This window comes from Protomyctophum parallelum (genome assembly GCF_964188405.1).
Source record: "Protomyctophum parallelum genome assembly, chromosome: 14".
NCBI classification, from domain to species: Eukaryota; Metazoa; Chordata; class Actinopteri; order Myctophiformes; family Myctophidae; genus Protomyctophum; species Protomyctophum parallelum.
In genome coordinates this window covers 21,782,125-21,800,249 of record NC_139709.1, presented here as the reverse complement: position 1 = coordinate 21,800,249, position 18,125 = coordinate 21,782,125, and the positions used below count along the sequence as shown (strand labels likewise).

General features: G+C 42.1%; 1 protein-coding gene across 2 annotated transcripts in view; it reads left to right on the top strand.

The window, feature by feature from the left end:
• The first annotated feature begins 5,837 nt into the window (after positions 1–5,837).
• Positions 5,838–18,125, top strand: part of LOC310870883 (3',5'-cyclic-AMP phosphodiesterase 4C-like) — a 287,386-nt gene continuing 275,098 nt past the window's right edge. For both annotated transcript variants that reach the window (XR_014570277.1, XM_083782239.1), the window contains exon 1: positions 5,838–5,918. The gene's annotated coding sequence lies outside the window, so the exon portion shown is untranslated. The remainder of the gene's footprint in view (positions 5,919–18,125) is intronic.

Sequence of the window (18,125 nt, the reverse complement as noted above, 5' to 3'; positions counted from 1 at the left end):
CCAGAATAATCTTTTCTGACTTTTGGTTGGGGTCTTTCTTCACCCGGGGCCCCCCGGACTCATCTCAGTACTCATTACATTCCTCGCTCTGCTCCTGTTCCAGAACAATGTCAAATTAGATAATAATTTAAGCATTAAAAGTTTACAAAAATGAGTAGTAGTTAATACCAGGGGTCTTCCACAGGGGGCCGGGACTAGTTTTGCCCCTATTCTTGCACCCATATATGTGATTTGCAAGTATTTTGAATATTATTAGAATATCTTGCGTTTATGTACCTTTGAAAGTACTTTGATAGTTTATTAGTATTCTACCATTATTGTTGACAGATGTTACTGCAGGGAATAAAGGTATTGCAACTTCTCACTTTGGGCATGCAGAACGTGTCCATTTATTTCACACACTGCGCTCACACTAACAACACAACACACACACACACACACCTATCCTCTTAAAGAGCCCATGGTCAATTATGCCTACAATACATTATTTGCAGGATCTATTCATCTTCGTCATCATCATCTGTCCTCCCTGATAGTGTTGACACAGTCTCCACCATAGCATTTGCAGAGAGGAGTGCAAGGCAGGTTATTGTTTGAGCAGCTGCACCGTCCCTTGCAACCTGCTTTGCAACCACATGTGATGAGCTCAAGTACTGCCTTTAAAGCAGGAAGGGCAAGACACCTGACTGGAACATACCCTCCACTATCTGAATTCCATCCATTTTGTTCGATTGGTGGAAGCTCAGGGCAATTTGCCAGGTATGAATGACTTATCCCGCATTGTGACGTAGTTGGCACAGAGGATATGTGGTAGCAGTGCAGCACGAGTGGGAGGTAGCATCTCACCCTCCAAGTTCTTTGACCGAAATAGTTCCCATCTAGTAATGGCAAGGTTGTTGGACCTTTTGGACTGTAAACACGGCATGCAAAATGCTCCAATGGTGAGGAAAGCTTGCCGTTAACAAGCTCAGGAGGAATGGAACCCATTCCAAGGTCCTTGAAGCAGTTAATGGCAGGATCATCATCATCAAGCCTCAAGTAGGCATTGACCCATGTCTTCTTGGAGATTCCAACACATTTTCCTACCCAGTCAGCACCAGATAAATTGTGTAGGCCCAGGAAAATAGTGTAGGCCCAGGAAGAATTAAATTTTTTGCCCCATCTGACACAAGCGCTGATGAAACCAGACTCTTCAATGGTGTGTTTTCTTTGAACAGATTGCCTCCACAGTGCAACTCCATCAATTTACATTGCTTGAGAGCATTTTCTCTTGACCTCAATGCAATCTCTCCTGAGAGCTGATAATGTTCTTTCCTTGAAGACCTGGAAGCTTTTGGGAAGCTGTTGAGGTACTGATTCACTAGACCAGAAAGATGAGGTGTGGTAGTGACTAGTCGGTCCAGAGCTGCTTCATCTCTACTGAGTCCAACCATCCCACCATGTCCCTTTAGCTTCTTGATTTCCTGCTCAAGGGCTTGATCTGTGAAGAGATGAGTGAACGGTATCTCTGACTTTGCCACCACAAATTCACCTGACTTCAGTGCGTTCCATGTTTCTGGGTCATCCTGTTCAAGAGCGTTCATTTGGGCAAGATAGACTGGCATCAGTCGAGCATATTTAAGGAGATCACGAGCAAAGAAATACTTGATGAGTTCCTCTAAGGATGACAAGTAGCCCTCCCAGTCACCTGACCGACGGCGACAACAGAAAGACAAAGAGAAAAGAGAAAGACACCAGCAGCCTGGCTGATCTTGGCTGATCTTTATTTAGCAGCAATATTTGCTACACTTGGGTCTGAGGCACCTTACTTTGAAAATAGCTGATCTACAAGCTCAAACTACAACCTTGTAGATCAGCTATTGTTGGCTAAAGTTCTCCTTGGAAAAGGGATGCTATGGTTCAAGTGGTTTAATGTAAAAAAAGAAAAAAGTTCCTATCCCACAATGATTTGGTGGGCCCCTGTATAGTAACTCTGAGGACCCCCTAGGGGTCATGGGCCCCCAGTGGAAGACCCCTGGTATTGGCTACTACTATTTTTTTTATATCAGAGCCCAGCTACAAATACTTTTATGCTTCATTTATGATCTAATTTGACAATATTCTGGAGCAGGAGCAGAGCAAGGAATGTAATGAGAACTGGGATAGGCCCAGGGGTCAGTCCGGGAGGTCCCAGGTGAGGAAACACCCCTACCAAAAGTAAAAAAAGATTATTTTGACCACTTTAAAAGTTTAAGAAATCAACTCAGAATGTTTTAAAACATACTACAATTCTAATATTATGAAAATCGGACATTAACTGGCTGGCATACTGTTCTGGGAGGTCCCAAATAGATGACCCCCCCAGAAACGGGGTGGGGGTCGGGAAAATTTGAACCCCATCATTTTCTCATATATAGTTTGGACCCTATAGAACCAAGATCTGCAAAAAAATCTATCTATCTAAATATTTTAGCACAAAATCCTACGGGAGCTGTTTTTTTGACGCCTCGTACCACACTAGTAACTAAGTAGACATATACTCGATCAAGTACTGTGCTTAAGTACAATTTCAACGTAGGCCTACTTGAGTATGTCCATTCTTCAATACTTACTCTCCAGTCTCCACTACATGTTAGTTATAAGTTTCTTTGCAGATTTTGATTATTGTTACAAAACATACAAATTAATTAATTATTATTTATAACACAGTATTTTCATATCTTAGTATTTCTACGTTAACGTAAGAAATCTGAGTAGGCTACATCCTTCACCGCTGACCCAGATGAACTCCAGTGTATCCTCAGCTGAGAATTTCTTTCATCATGTTTGACATGATGATAAACGGGCTGGCCCCTATCTACATCCTAGAAATGCTGTCCCCATCTAAATCTGAACGCATCCTCAGATCTTCAGAAAAGGCCCTACTTGAGGTCCCTAGGACGAACCTTGTCACCAGAGGTGATCAGGCCTTTGCCGCCCGGGCACCCAGATTATGGAATGCTCTACCGGTGCATGTAAGGTTAGCACCATCTATGCCTGTGTTTAAGTCACTTTTAAAAACTCACCTCTACACAGAATGTTTTTTACCCTTTCTATAGGAGATTGTTCATTTTTAACTGCTGCTATTTTGTCTTATTTTCTTTTTGTGTTTCTCATTTTTAAACTGCCTTGATTGTGATTAGCTATATGTTGTTTGTGTTTTTTAACCTTGTACTGTACAGCACTTTGGAACCTTGTTCTGAAAGGTGCTATATAAATAAAGAAGATGTCAGAGATGATCTTGCCCATTCGTCTGACAAACTCCTGTCTGTGTGCAGATTCATACCCATTCCAGATAAGTCCAATCAGAGTTGTTCCACAAACCTATAACAGCTTGAATCCTATACCATCCCTGTTTCTCTAGGTCAACGATATTTAGTGGAAAGGCCTCAAATTGGCCAGAGAGAGCTAGAGCACGTATAGCCTTGCAGTGTAGGTTTGAGTTTGAGATGTGCTTTCCTGCTGCTCTGTCTGTCAGGACTTATCGATGGATTCAGGCCTAAATTACATCCAGCAAAAGTTTGAAATAATCGTGATATTCATTTTAAGTCATATCACCCTGCAGCCCTAGTTTGGAGTTTATCTGCTCTGACACACTGGTGTTGAATTAATCTAGTTCACAAACAAAATCTTTACACAGGCCACTTACAGTATACCTGTTAGCCCAGTATGGAAACTGCAGGGGGGGGGTCTATTATTGCCTTCAGGTGTTCTGGTACGTCTTTCAAGTGTTTCAGCTGCACTTATACCTACATGTATGGAGCACAACACCTAACATAATTTCCCAGTACTTACTGCACCCAAGCTGTGCCTCTCATACGCTGAGTTGGCGGTGCCCGGGATCGAAGTTGAGCCCATGTGACCGAAAGGCGAGTGATTTTCAGTAAGAGACCCAATTATGAAGTGTGCGGCCCATTAACCACTTTCAACCTAGAGGAAGTAAAAGATGATCTACAAGCTCACAACTTTTAGATGAACTATCTGAGCTTGTAAATTTGTTATCTTTGTTATTTCCGTGCAAAACCATTGTACAACTAGCCTATGTATAAAGTAGGGCTTAATCCAGGCCATCAAAATAAACATCTCCAATCAAGTGGAGTACCACAACAAAGGCCCTCAAGGCCAAGAGTTGAACAAAGATAAGGACCAGCTGCGCTTGTGCTCGGCTCTGCTCACTCCCACCAGCTGCCCTTGATGCTCTGCCCACCCCACCAGGGGCTTCAGGACAGTAGCAATCAATCTGCTCCAAGACTCCAACAACCCAATTATCTCAAAACCAAAAGAAAATTATCTCAAGTAGGCCTATTGAAACACAAATCACAATTTGACTTGAACCTAAACATAAATGGTGGCAGATTAGCCAACCGTGGTTCAGACAAACGTTGACAATGTACACTTGTACAGACTGTCACTGCATGACTGGATACAGTCTGATCACAGAAACAGACAGTCACAGGCACACCTGGCTAGTGGCTACCCTGAGAGACCAAACATTTCTGTGCTGTGCCTGTGCTGTGAAAAAGTAGGGCTGCAGCTATTGTTTATTTTATCGATTACTTTTTCAATTCATTGAATAATCGAGAAGTGTGTTTTTGAGTGGTGCAACCACTCCATTGAACAGCAATGTGTGTTCCGCGTGCGTGCATGCGTGCCTGTTTAGAGTCCCAACAGTGGCGATGTTGAGCTTCACACTGTGCACATGTGCATGATGGGAAGCTGAGTTTTTAGTAGCCATTACGTGATTTCGGGTGTGACAGTACAATACAGTGACAGTAAAGTAGCCTACAGTATAGTAGAGGGACCCCCTGGGACCCCCACACGGTAACTATCATTTCTCTGCGGGGTGGCACATTCCTGTGGGTCTGGAAGTTCCGGGGACCCCCCGGGACCCCCACACGGAGTTGCACCACTCACTTCACACGGGTGTGATTTTTAATAAAGAAAACAATGTATATGCGTGTATAATATAATATCACTTACTGTAAGTGGTTATTCATTGATATATATATATATATATCAATGAATAACCACTTACAGTAAGTGATATTTTATACTTTGTCACACTCGCAGAAAAATAGTGAAAATTACTTACAAGCTCACAACTTGTCGCAATGTGCAAAAAATTTTTTAGGCCTATAGGCCTATTTTTTTATTTATATAGTTTAACTTTTATTCACTATTGCACCGGTAGATGTGAGGGTGGACATAAATTATATCTGTCCTTTAACCATTCCCCTGAATCCTGATCCTCAGAACTGTATTTGGGGATAAGTACATTACATTATTAGCTGAATATTATGTTGATATAGGTTAATAGGCCTACATGTAAGCTATATACTTGTATGTATTATGTATACGGGAGACTTAGGGGTCCCCTGCTTATTTCCCCATTATCTATTCGCCAAAAATAGCCTATCGACAATCTCACAACAACAACAACAACAGCAGCAGCAACAGGCAATATTATTCTTATCTGTCAGTGTTGAATTTGGAGAGAGAGAGAGAGAGAGAGAGAGAGAGAGAGAGAGAGAGAGAGAGAGAGAGAGAGAGAGAGAGAGAGAGAGAGAGAGACTATTAGCAGACAGACAGTCAGACTGACAGATAGATGCATTTTACAGGATAAATTGAAGAAACTAGACGAGTCGAGTGACGGTGTAGAGGGAGCGCGCACAGGAGGACGCGCGGACCCGACCGACCTGCAGTCATTGGTAAATGGAAAGCATTTCGTCATGGGTGTCAAACCAATCGATGTGGTTTGGGAGTTGCAGAGGGAATGAAAGCGCGCTGGCAGACGGGCGGCTCATAAAGGCAGCCTGAGAGCCTGTCTACCGGAGCTGACCGCAGCACACCATCCATCAGCCCCACAACAACCACGGCATCTTCTCAACGCACTAAAACAGGTACAGCACCGGCGGTAAATAATGACTTGGGGAAAGAAGGCCCTGCACGGCATGGGTGATTATCCCCAATGTGGCTTGCACTTGCGTCTATTGTACGCTGGCTAAGCCAATGAGTTTGCAAAAAAGGAAGTTGGGCACATTTGTTTTGCGGAACTTGTCTACTTTCATTGCAGTCTGTTGCCTAAGTTGTGCACAACTCATTTCCGACTAAACATAGCTGAATAGTTTTAATCAAAATGCAGCTATTCGTGTGTAGGCTACCCGCATGCCGTCTCGTCTGGTTCTTTGTCTGAGTCTCAGACAGACAGACACAGACAGAGTCGCTACTTTTCGCTATGGGTAATGCTGCAGACAGTCGACATGGTGGAGTGAGCGTGCTTTCGTCCGTACGGGTCAGTTCAGTTATGCAGGCTAGTCTCACTCTCTTTCCTTCTGTGAATGTTGAATCATGTGAATCTGATAGAGGAGGTTGTGGGTGTGTACTGTAGGGCAGGCTGCCCCATTGTAACCTAGCCTTGCGTCTCTTCGCCATTGGAGGGCGCCAGAGAGCACATACTAGGCTCAAGAGCCATTGACTAGGCTCAGTTAATTGATTGATTGAATACTCAGTGATGAGTGATGTAAATAGGTTTTCAATGTAATGAGTCCCGTGATGCAGGGATGGTCTTTTAGAATGATGAGTCCCAGGGACTTTTTATGAGTCCACTTCAACGATGTTAGGAGTCATATTCTGCCATTTTTACAAATTGCAGCATTTAACTACCAATTCATTTTTATATGGTTATAATGTGGTTATATCCATGTAGAAAACAGAAGAAGAAATTATTATTATAACTAAAGCTAGCAAAATAAACTAGAATTAAAAAACAGTACAGTAGTGCATTTTGTTGCATAGAAGTGATGTAAGGCCCTGATGTAAACAATTCTTAAGGCCTATTCATAGTCTGGATTTTCGGTGGTGAGGTGACCACCGCTCCGGTGGTGAGCTGACCAGCGGAGCTGAAATAACGTTGAGCGGTGGTGAGTAAAAACAGAGAGAAGGTCTGGAGCGGTGGCGGTGGTTTGCTCTTCACCGCGGCGCGTGACGTCATGTTGTAGTTCGGTGGTCACCTAACCACCGAAAATCCAGACTATGTATGAGCCTTTAGTGTTCTGGTTTTATCCTCAGCAGTTTTTGTATTGACCTGTACTTTCATTGAATTTCTACAAACTGTTAATACCATTTTCAATCAGCAGCAGTACAAGTATATTTTACAGAAAAACAGTGGGGTGTCATTTATTTTGGCAAGCTCCAGTTGCAAATTGCATTCCAGTGCTCTTTTAAGGTGGGTTTGAAGTAGGGCAGGACTAGGGAGTGTCACCTTGTGATGGCTGGTGGTAGGGCATTGCACATTTTGGTAGCATGATCATCATAGAATAAATTAATTCATTCCCATGTTTGTGCCGAATCTGGGGGAATGAGATCAGTGGAGCTCCCTCTGGTGTTGTGCCCGTGAGTGTTTCTCACTAGTTTGACAGGTACTGTACATGGACACTGGTCCCTTGAGTATCTTGAAAACCAGGCCCATTGCATGTCTCTGTCCTCTACTACTGTACACCACCCTGCTCATTAGGCTAGGGTTGGATGGCTCAGGGTAAAGTATAGATACTCTTGGTCAAATATTGTTACACGTGGAAGTTGGTCTATCAAGTTTGTACTTGAGTTAAAGTGCTTCAGTACTTGCTTTAAAGGCTACTTAAGTATTCTTAGAAATGTAGTGGAGTCAAAAGTATGTATCCTAATTCAGTATCTTGCTCAAGGAGACCTCAACAATCTGGGTTCGAACTGGGAACCTTCCGTTAGAAATCATGTTATTCTTAGTCCAGTATTTTTCAGTCAACAAAAGTGACTCAAAATAAGAACTAATCTGAAAGAAACTATGTATTTGAACTTCTAGTGTCTCAGTTCCAAACTTAAATTGTAGTCTTTCAGAAAACAAAAACATTCTGAACATCGTCAGAGTCAGACTAATTGTTTACATGTTTTGACGGTGTGGCGGTGGCATTACATCTTTAGCCTGGTTAATAAACCAGACCGAATCAGCCGTTGGCAAAAATAAATTGCCTGCCGGCGGATTACGGTCTGGAGAGGCTCAATTGTACGCCCATTTCCTACACCAGAGAAATGGGGCGGCCAATCGGGACACGGGATGCAATATGGGCGGGCTTTGGTACAGTGACTTTCAATGCTTGAAACCTTTGACTGACAGTAGCTCTGACCAATTGCGTCAAAGAGAAAATGATTCAACCCGCCCCCCTGGAAATGAAATCCAAGCTGAGCCTCCCCAGACTAATATCCCGCGGTCTGTGCGATATTAGTCTGGTTTATTAACCAGGCTATTACATCTTATGATGGGATAACAGAACTCCTTTTGTGAACACTCACTGGCATGTGATAGGCAGGGTGTTCTTCTTTAAGGTCAAACCATAAAAACTGAATAGGTACATGGATGGCCATTACCTCTACAGCAGGAATGCATCCAAGACCTTACTGATGTTTGTGATATAATTAAGGAAGGCTGTGGCTAGAAATCCCGGCCCACATATGAACCTAATTTGAATTTCAAATGTCTCATGTATATTTAATTTGCCAGTGTATTTCTTACTGTCAATATCACTTGGGGTGCAACACTTGATCAAACCAATTGATTTAAACGATTATAAAAAATCAATAATTTAATAAAATTGATTAATATTATTCCCTTTTTTGGGCATGTCATTGTAGGTGAACATTTTCACACGCACAAACAAATTGTGAAAATAGCCGATCTACATGTTCACAACACGTCACTTTTAAAATATTCATATTGCCAACATTGTGGACACGCAACTGGGTGGCACGCATTCAAGAAGAGTAGGTTCATGTCTTGCGAACAGGGTTTCCTGCCATCGACAAACTTCACAGATTCCAAGCCTGGTATCTCTGGCGTGATGCAAGGCCCCTGTCCAGCTCTGGCCCCGCCCTTCTGAATCATTCAGGGCATCCCCTCCCCCTTGTTGTGCCCCTGGATGAAATATCTCACTGACTGATTGGCTGACTGCCAGGCTGGGTGAATTATTCTGGCTGGCTGCCTGACTGACTGGCCGGCGAGCTGACTGGTCTGTTTTAAGGCTATGCTGTTGGTAAGCAAGCCACAAGAGCTGGCCTTGGATGATTAATGCTCACCAGTGAATAGATACGTGCTGTCTGTCTGTGTAACGCATTCCTTTTGTCACTCTGAATGTTTATCTGACTTCTTTCTTTTTGCTGAATCAAGGCAAGTCGGTGTTTCTTTTGTAGACTTGGATACCATGCACTGAGGTAACTGCTGAGTGTGCTGTTAATTGCAGAAGCAATAGAGCGCCGCAGTCCCTCCCCCTTTCAGAAAAACGAGTGGCCCAGGAAATGAAAACCCAATGCATTCTCCCATCGGCACTTCTTATTTAATTTAATTAAAGACGGTTACGCCGCGGACAAAGCCAACTCGGATCGTGACAAATCATGACAATGAACACAATGTTTTGGGCCGATCAAATAATTTATAAGACGAAAAACAAAACAAATAGTGTTGTCTCCTGACTTTCTTTTCTTCTCCTGACTTCTTTTTCTTCTTTCTAATGATTTGATCGGCCCAAAACATTGTGTTCATTGTCATGATTTGTCACGATCCGAGTTGGCTTTGTCCGTGGCGTAACCGTCTTTAAATAAATTAAGTAAGAAGTGCCGATGGGAGAATGCATTGGGGTTTCATTTCCTGGGCCACTCGTTTTTCTGAAAGGGGGAGGGACTGCGGCGCTCTATAGAGCACAACAGTAAAACTTTTCTTTACGTGTCATTCACACCACTACAAGTAAATCCATCCTATATTCTTCCACTGCAGTCTGTAGTCTGCGAGTCATGCAGCTTTGCTGACTGCAATCTGCTGTATAGGGCTGTAACTATTACTATCTATTTTCTTAAGTGATTATTCTATCACTTTTTTGATCAATCTAATAATCAAGAAGCTTTTTTTTCATAATCAGTGAATCGCTTAAATCTTGTGTCTTATTGATTGTTCATCAAATTAATCAAAATGAATCAAATTTTTGTTGGGGCAAGAAAAAAATACTTCATCGCTCAACTGTGTCATCCAAAAATTGCGAAAATGGCAGATGTACAATCTCAATGTGTCACATCCCGAATTGATGCCTTGTTGTGAACTTGTAGATTTTATGCATCGCTACCGTTCCGTTTCATATGTTAATCTTGAGTTTGCCAGACTAAATTAATATTCATTACTGGTTTGGGAGCATTTATGGCCAAAGTGACATGTGTGCAACAGTTTCAACACTTTAATGTATTCATATATTTTATACATCAAGCCTGGCATCTTATCAGTCTTCTGAAAATTGATAACAACATGCAGATTAACAGGTGCATGTCGTAGATGCATGTTACTTTTTCATTTTATTTTGGCATACATTGACTATGTCCGTTAATAACATGTATATGTACAGTACAGTATATGCTCTGCCTCTAAACGTGAGTAAAACATATTTTTCATTCTAGCTCATCTTTAAACCCCATGTGACCAACTGATTGACTGACTCTTGTGGGGCTAAAAACATCTACAGCCTAAACAAGAAAATGCACTTAGTGGATGAATGGCAGATCTACACCACGGAGGCATTCAGTGCTGTGGTGCCATTTATGCAGCACACTGTCATGTCCCTATTTTGGAAAATGATCAATTTGTTACAATATAATTTCATTATGGTTTAATATAAGTAAGTTTAATACACTAAAGGTGGTGTTCGAAAAGCAAGTCAGTGGCTCTATCTGATGCCATCCCAAAAAGCCCTGTTTGGAGACATTGCAAAACAGTTAGTGGTGGTGTATAAGTATTTAAAAATAAATGTATTTAAAATATTTAAAGGCAGGACAACAAATCATTAAAAATGCTGGATATTCAAGTAATGTGGACTTGTGGCGCAAACTGGTGCAAACTTTTATTATAATTTGGCATTCTCATAACCATCTATGTTTTGCACGGCCCGGCGGCCCCTAACATTCAAGAGGGAGAGGTTTAAAGAGTATTATTTGGTTTTAAATGCTGACATGTAAATGTTCTGTTAATTTATAGGTACTATACTATAACTAATATACTGGCAAATTGCCAGTGGCAATGCAGTTGGTGTACATCTAGGAGCCGTGTGGTAATGCCATTCTGGCCAGACCGCACCATTATGCAACTCCTTGCAACAAAACCGTTTTTATGGACAGTCCACACATCAATGCAACTACTATACTGCCAATGGGGATAATGGTTGCAAATAGTTTCATCATGCAACGTTTTTGTGGCTAGTTGCATTGATGTGGAGTGTGGACTGGCTGGCCTTAAAGGGTCACCTTTTCAAAACTCATTTCAACTCTCAATTTAATTTCCATAGAATTATACAAAAAGGAACTAAATCTTGTTATCACCCGGATCGCCCAGGACGAAGTTCACCGTCCTTTCAATTAGTAACACCCAGCGCCCAGGACGAAGTCTTATCAAAAAGGTTATTGATCGCATCGCTCCACGGCCTGGGAGCGCCTGTTGCGCAACATTCGATGTTGCGTAACAGTGGGACGTCACAGTGGTGAGTGACGTCATCGAAAATGTTCCCCCCTGCTATGATTTAATAACCCCGGGCAATCTGAGTGTTAAAATTTAAAAACCTGACCTGTGATTTAAAATGGTATAGAACCTCCACAGGCTTCCAGCAATATCAAATTTACCTGATTAGTTTGGGGACCAGTTTTAATGGTCTCCTACCCGAAAGTTGAAAATAATTGATTTCTGATTGGCTCGCACATGCATAGTTGTTCTGGTATGGTTTTTATCTAGATGTGTGTCTTGACTCTTGTGCTTGTGGTGTGTACAGAGGGGTTCATTAGGACAGCCAAGGCTGCACTTTGATAAATGTCTCTCTCGACAGTCCGGTGAAGGTTTGACTACTGTGTTGATTGAACACGCTGCCGATCCCGGGAGGTTTCTCAAGCACCTCTTCCTCCCCCAAATCCCTCAGGTGCCAGGTGCTATTGTTATCCTCTTAGTCACACAGTATGTCATTCATTATAACGCACCCTGGAGCCCAATTCCATCCATCATAGTCACGTGATCCAATGTCTAATTGATGAAGTGCTGAATTGGCTGGTGTTTCATTTTGAGTAGCCATTGACTATTTGGCAGTACCTCAATGGGCTTGTAGTCACCTATAGTGTTAGTGCCAGAGTTTAGAACGGCCACATGATTTATTATGTTTACCTGGCCGGCAGCAGTCAGATATCTGATCAAATGGTGATTGGCCCAGATGATGAATGTGTCCTGTCTGCCCAATTAGTTTTCCTTTCTTTGGGTTTGGAGGCTTGGAGCAGCACAGCAGTAAGACCTAGTGATAAATTAGTCCCCTACTGCTCATTAATGCGACCAGAGCAAGCCCCCAGTAAGGCTATCGAAAGTGGAACTGCAGCACTTTAATGGAGGTGGACGGACGTTCATGACGTCACATGCGTCAGCCCGGACAGACTAGGCTAAACTTCCGCTCGCACGAGCCATTGAGTTATAATTGTATACTTTCGGCAGTCTTCCGGGTGCTTCAAAACGCCACTGAGCAACTTCTATTGAAATTAATAGCGGGGGTGGGGTGAGGCTAACGCTCCGGTTCGGTCTCTATCCTTTAATTACTCTGTTTACCCAGCGATGTGGAAGAATATTGTGACAAAATGTTGATGGCCCTGGTCTCACCTGCAGTTCAATCTTAACTTGTCTCTGCAGTTTCAAATGGGTTTTCACTTCAGTATAAGCTTGCTATTTAGTTTAGAGATATTTCTCAGGAATTGTGACCGTGCACTGAGCACAGTGGCGCTGGGCGATGATTCTCTCAAACTTTCGCATCTAACTACTATTACAAAAAAGTTTAATATGGCAGATATACAAGCTCAAGCTTTTGAGCCTACAAGTTCATAGCGCTCACTCGGTGGCGCGCTATGAGCTTGTAGATCTGCTATTTTTCAATAGCAGATCTTTATATCTTTAAATGTTTTATGACATTCATTTTCATTTTTTTTTTTTTTTTTTTTTTTTTTTTTTATGACCTCAATTACACCCAAAAAACCTGAACTTTGAACATTCAGTGGACTTTCTGTGGTCTGAAGTTTTCTTTGGGGTTTTTTGGGCCTTTTGAGCTACAATGAAAACAGGCAACACAGTAAAACAGTGACATCTGCTGGCAAATCCCATTGACATATATGGGATTTGCAGTAAGTGATGTCACTTACTGCCGGCAAATCAGAGCACCTGTTTGAGCCAGAAAACCCCAGATCACAGAAAATCTACTGAATGTTAAAAGTTCATGTTTTTTGGGTGCAATTGAGATTAGAAAACCTAAAAAAAACAAGAACAATTCCAAAACCTTTTTTTTTATGTCACAATCCCTTTAAATTATAACATAATGTTTGAAACACCAAAAGGGGTTCCCGCCCAAAATGGGTTAATTATTCCATTGGGATAGTTCAGAATCATTAAACTTAAGCTGTATGAATATAACAACCATTAATATAGTTGTTAATATAGTGGTTGCAACTGTATTCACTGATTGCCTGATTGATTGATTGCCTCCCGTGGTGGGAGTTCTGCTCTGGTTTTGGTGAAATATTAAGTAGTTCCGGTCATTTTGTGGGGGGCACAGGTGGCCACACATTAAAAGTAAATTAATTCACAAAACTAATGTCATTGGTATTGTTGATCTATTTCTACCATATAGTGCACCTTTCATAAATTTTTTACCCCTCTATCACACAGAACTATGTACTTTGTGTCCATATACGCCCAAAAAATAGGTGTCAAAGTTGAACGAGAGTTGCGCTAATATTTTAGAAATAGGACAACAATACAAATAACAATACAAATGACGCTAGTTTTGCCATTTACTATTAATGCGCGGCCCAGTAAAAAATTACTGGAACTACTTAACTAAAAACTAAGAAAAAAAGTGGGAAAAATAATATTAGGAACGGAACCGTAAGGAAGGTTGTGGCCTCCTGGTGGCCACAACCTTGCCCTGGTGGAGAGTGGAGACCTGTGCCCAGAGGGGTACTTTTTGTCTCCACCAGGCCGAAGGCATGGGGGGAGAGTATGTTTTGCACTCCGTCCGTCCGTCCGTGTGTGTGTGTGTGTGTGTGTGTGTCCGTGAGCAGCTAATCTCGGCCACCGTTAACCCGGTCGATGCCAAATTTTGCACACACACTCTTTCCAGAACGGGCTGTTATAGCGCCACCAGGAGGCCACTTTGTGCAAAACAAGTTTTTGCACAGTACACCTACAGATTTTGTCCAAACATCACGCAAATTGGTACACAGTCTCTCTAGTTTACTTTTGTTGCCCTTTTATCCAACCACCAGATGAAGGCAAGCTTCAATGTCCTACATTCCTATCCTGGTGGAGACCTGTGCCCAGAAGGGCACTTTTTCTAGTTCTAGTCTAGATTTGAATTGGTCTATTCTTATCTTGCCACCTCAGATACCTATACCTGTAAATCAAATGTACCCCTTATACATTTTTTATTAGCTACAGTTTTACCTTGTTATGACTTCTTCTAAAATGGTTCAACGTGGCATAAAGAATCACACCTGTGTGAAGTGAGGGGTGCTCTTATCATCGTACATCATCTCATTCCGGCCAATCAGAATGTGCGTCCACACCTTCGTCTTCGATGTTTGTGTTTACACAAACACTCAAAGCTGGCCATTCATTGTCAATGGCATTCAATGTTTGTGTAAAGCCCTAACCACACCAAAGGCTCGAGACGGTTTTAGCGTTGTCCCTGCGGTGTGATATGTCCTGTTGCACATTGTCGTCCCTACTAGTGATTCAATGCATGGAATTCAATGGACCAAACCACACCAAAGGGTCGAGACGGTTTTAGCGTTAACTCCTTGCAACCGTTTAGACCCAAGGAGTTGCATGGTGAGCCTTAATTTGGTGTGGTTAGGGCTGTGTTAACACACACCCTCAAAGCTGAACATAGGCTAGCGCGCCTAAAGAAAAAAACACCAAAATACAATTCATCACAAATACAGTATAAAACTGAGCCGAGCGAGTACACATTGTCTCGAGAGGCCTCAAAATAGCCTGCCTAGAGCCACATGCAAGCCTAGAATAGACCATATTGGCCATTAAAGAACAAAACATTACGTATTTTTATCACTAATGCAGTATCATGGACTATATTAATGACTTTTGCGATGTACATGTTAGGGCTGGGCGATATGACAAAATCTCATATCACGATATAGAATTTATTTTATCACGATAACGATATACTCACGATATAGCATATTTTTTACGATACCTATTTTTTTATCTAAAATAATTGATTTTTGTTCAGGTCGAGTACTTTACTGTACTTGGACTGTACTGTACTGTACTGTACTGTACTGTACTGTACTGTACTGTACTGTACTGTACAAGCTCTCCTCCCTGGCCTCTGTCTGTGTTAGGCTGCACAACAGTGACACTTGGTGGTGACAATAGTTATGCTATTTCCGTGCTCGGATACAGGGACAGGGACACACATAGCTGTCTATAATGGTTGCACCACTCAAAAAACAATTAAATTCACATTATCCACTCTACTTATATGAATATAATACTGATGCCCTTCCCATGCACAGACAGGCCCAAAGCAAGTACAAAAATATTACAAAATAAAATGTATATAATAATAATTAGAGGCTGAACTCAATTGTTCAGCCTCTGTAGACATTTTTAAAGCACAGCTCAAGACCCACTTCTACAACATTGCTTTTAATTGATCTTTTATTTTTTGTTATTCATGTCCTCACTGTATTGCATCACTGCTTGTTTTTTAATGTCGTTGCCTTGCTTTTCTTTTTTTCTCCATTGCTCTGTAAAGCACTTTGAGAGCTGCATTTCATGTCATGAAAGGTGCTATACAAATAAAGTTTTATTAGTATTATTAATAATAATTATTATTATGACAATTAAAAAGAAAAAAGAAATAAGACGTTGCCATTCAGACACAGAATTACAGGCCTGTGTCTGCATTAAATTGGCTTAAGGAAAAAATAAATATCTCATGTCACAGTTTGTCACTACAGTTGTTTCAGTTCATTTAAGCTCTGTATAGGGAATCAACATGTTCTGTTGTAGTTATAGTTTAGTTTGTTAAAGACGTTGGGCAGCTTAACGATGTTTAATTGACTACAGGCGATAGAGTGAGAGAGAGAGTGAGAGAGAACGCGATCGTATATGGGAGTCTGGGACGAGTGGGGCTTTTTCTTTTCCTTTTTTTTTGATGATCACAACAAAGTCAGCGTCTTGTGTTGTTGTTGTAAGCTGTTGCTGAATTAAGGACTTTTCAAATGGAATAATTTATTTGGAACAATAAAACAAGACAGACACGCACGCAGCAGGAGGACTGCACAGGTAAGAGGAACGTCTTCGTCTTGGAAGAAGTTTGCAGTGCACCCGACGACGGACAAGCTTATTGTTCAACTGTGTAAAACATGCGTGGCTCACGCAATTTATCAATTTGACCCAACATGAAACCTGCATTTATAACAGTGAATGACCGGTTACTTTAGGGCGCGTTCGGAAATAGCGCACTAGGCGCACTGTGCAATGCAAACTGATAGATGAGTTCGCTCCGGTGTGGTATTTCCGAACGTGCCCCTTACACCGCTCTGAATCTCGTCAGCCATCATCTCCCTTCATGTAATCAAAACCACTTCCATATCCATACAATGGAAGACGTTGCCCCTCTTTTAGGTGCAAGCACCACCTCGGCTTGTGTTGTGGTCGTGTTGGCCTTAAGAGTATATAATAGAGAAGACATCCGAAAGGTGTTGGCTCACTGTTTTCAGTGCGCGCGGTGGGCTGCTGGGCATGCCGTATATAAGCGCTGTGACGTAAAATACTGCCGTAAAGCGAAACGGCGATATAAGCGATATAGCTTTTTTTTCGTGATAGACATTTTCTATCGAAAATACGATATATATCGTCATATCGCCCAGCCCTAGTACATGTAAGTCACAGGCTGAATGTGTGGGACAGTATAGTGTGACTGCTTCCATGATGTGGCCTCCATGGTGATGTCACTATCACAGCTTCCACACGCCTCCTCCACAAGGGACAGATTTTTACCCCCCTGCACTGAGTCTACCATGATGTAGTGTTCTGCTTCAGCAACAAACAGGATAGGTGACAATGTGCAGCCCTGGTGGAGGCCAACCCCCACCGGAAACGAATCCGACTTACTCGACAGTCACGCGAGAGAGACTCGGAGTAGAGTCGCTGCTTTCTTTGCCTGGAAAGGAGCCAGCTTAGTTGGTTTGGGCATCTGGTTAGGATGCCTCTCGAGCGTCTCCCTAGGGAGATTCTCGATGCATGTGCCACTGGGAGGAGACCCCAGGGCAGACCAAGGATCAGATGGAGGGATTATATCTCTAATCTGGCCCTGGAACGCTTCGGGATCCCCCAGGCGGAAGTCCAGAGACACAGGCTAATGTGTCTCTGGAGAGGGAAGTCTGGAGCTCTCTGGTGTTGCTGTTGCCCACGCGACCATACTACGGATAATCAGTTGAAGATGGATGGATGGACAATTATTTGCGTGACAATTAATCGTCAACTTAAATGTGTAATCATGACCCTGTACTTGTACATCAAGCTGCCTCACTTGACAGAAACAGGAGAAAGGCTGATGTATGGGACCAATGGGACACTTGGCTTGGAACCGTTGGTTTCCAAGGACACTAACTTACTTATAGGCCTAGTGGTACCTAATGTACCATGTCCATGTGTAAATGTAGAGTGCTGCTTGTATTGTAATGTTGCCATTCTGTCCTTATTCAGTGCTTGTGGAAGTTGTGGACTGTTAACCACACTTTCTCTGGGTGTATCATCATTGATACTGACAATATATGTATACTTCGATTTGGTGTTGGTGGACTTGTTTTATATTCAAGGACATTATGCACTAGGACTGTTTAGTAATAATGTGACACTTGTTTTGCAATGTGACACTTGTTTTGCAACCTGACTCCTTATGAGTGGATTGTATCACTTTTTGTTTATCCAGATGTTGCTTGAAAAGTTTAGTAACGAAGCCTAGAAGCGAAACGGAAATGTAATTTGTATTAATATC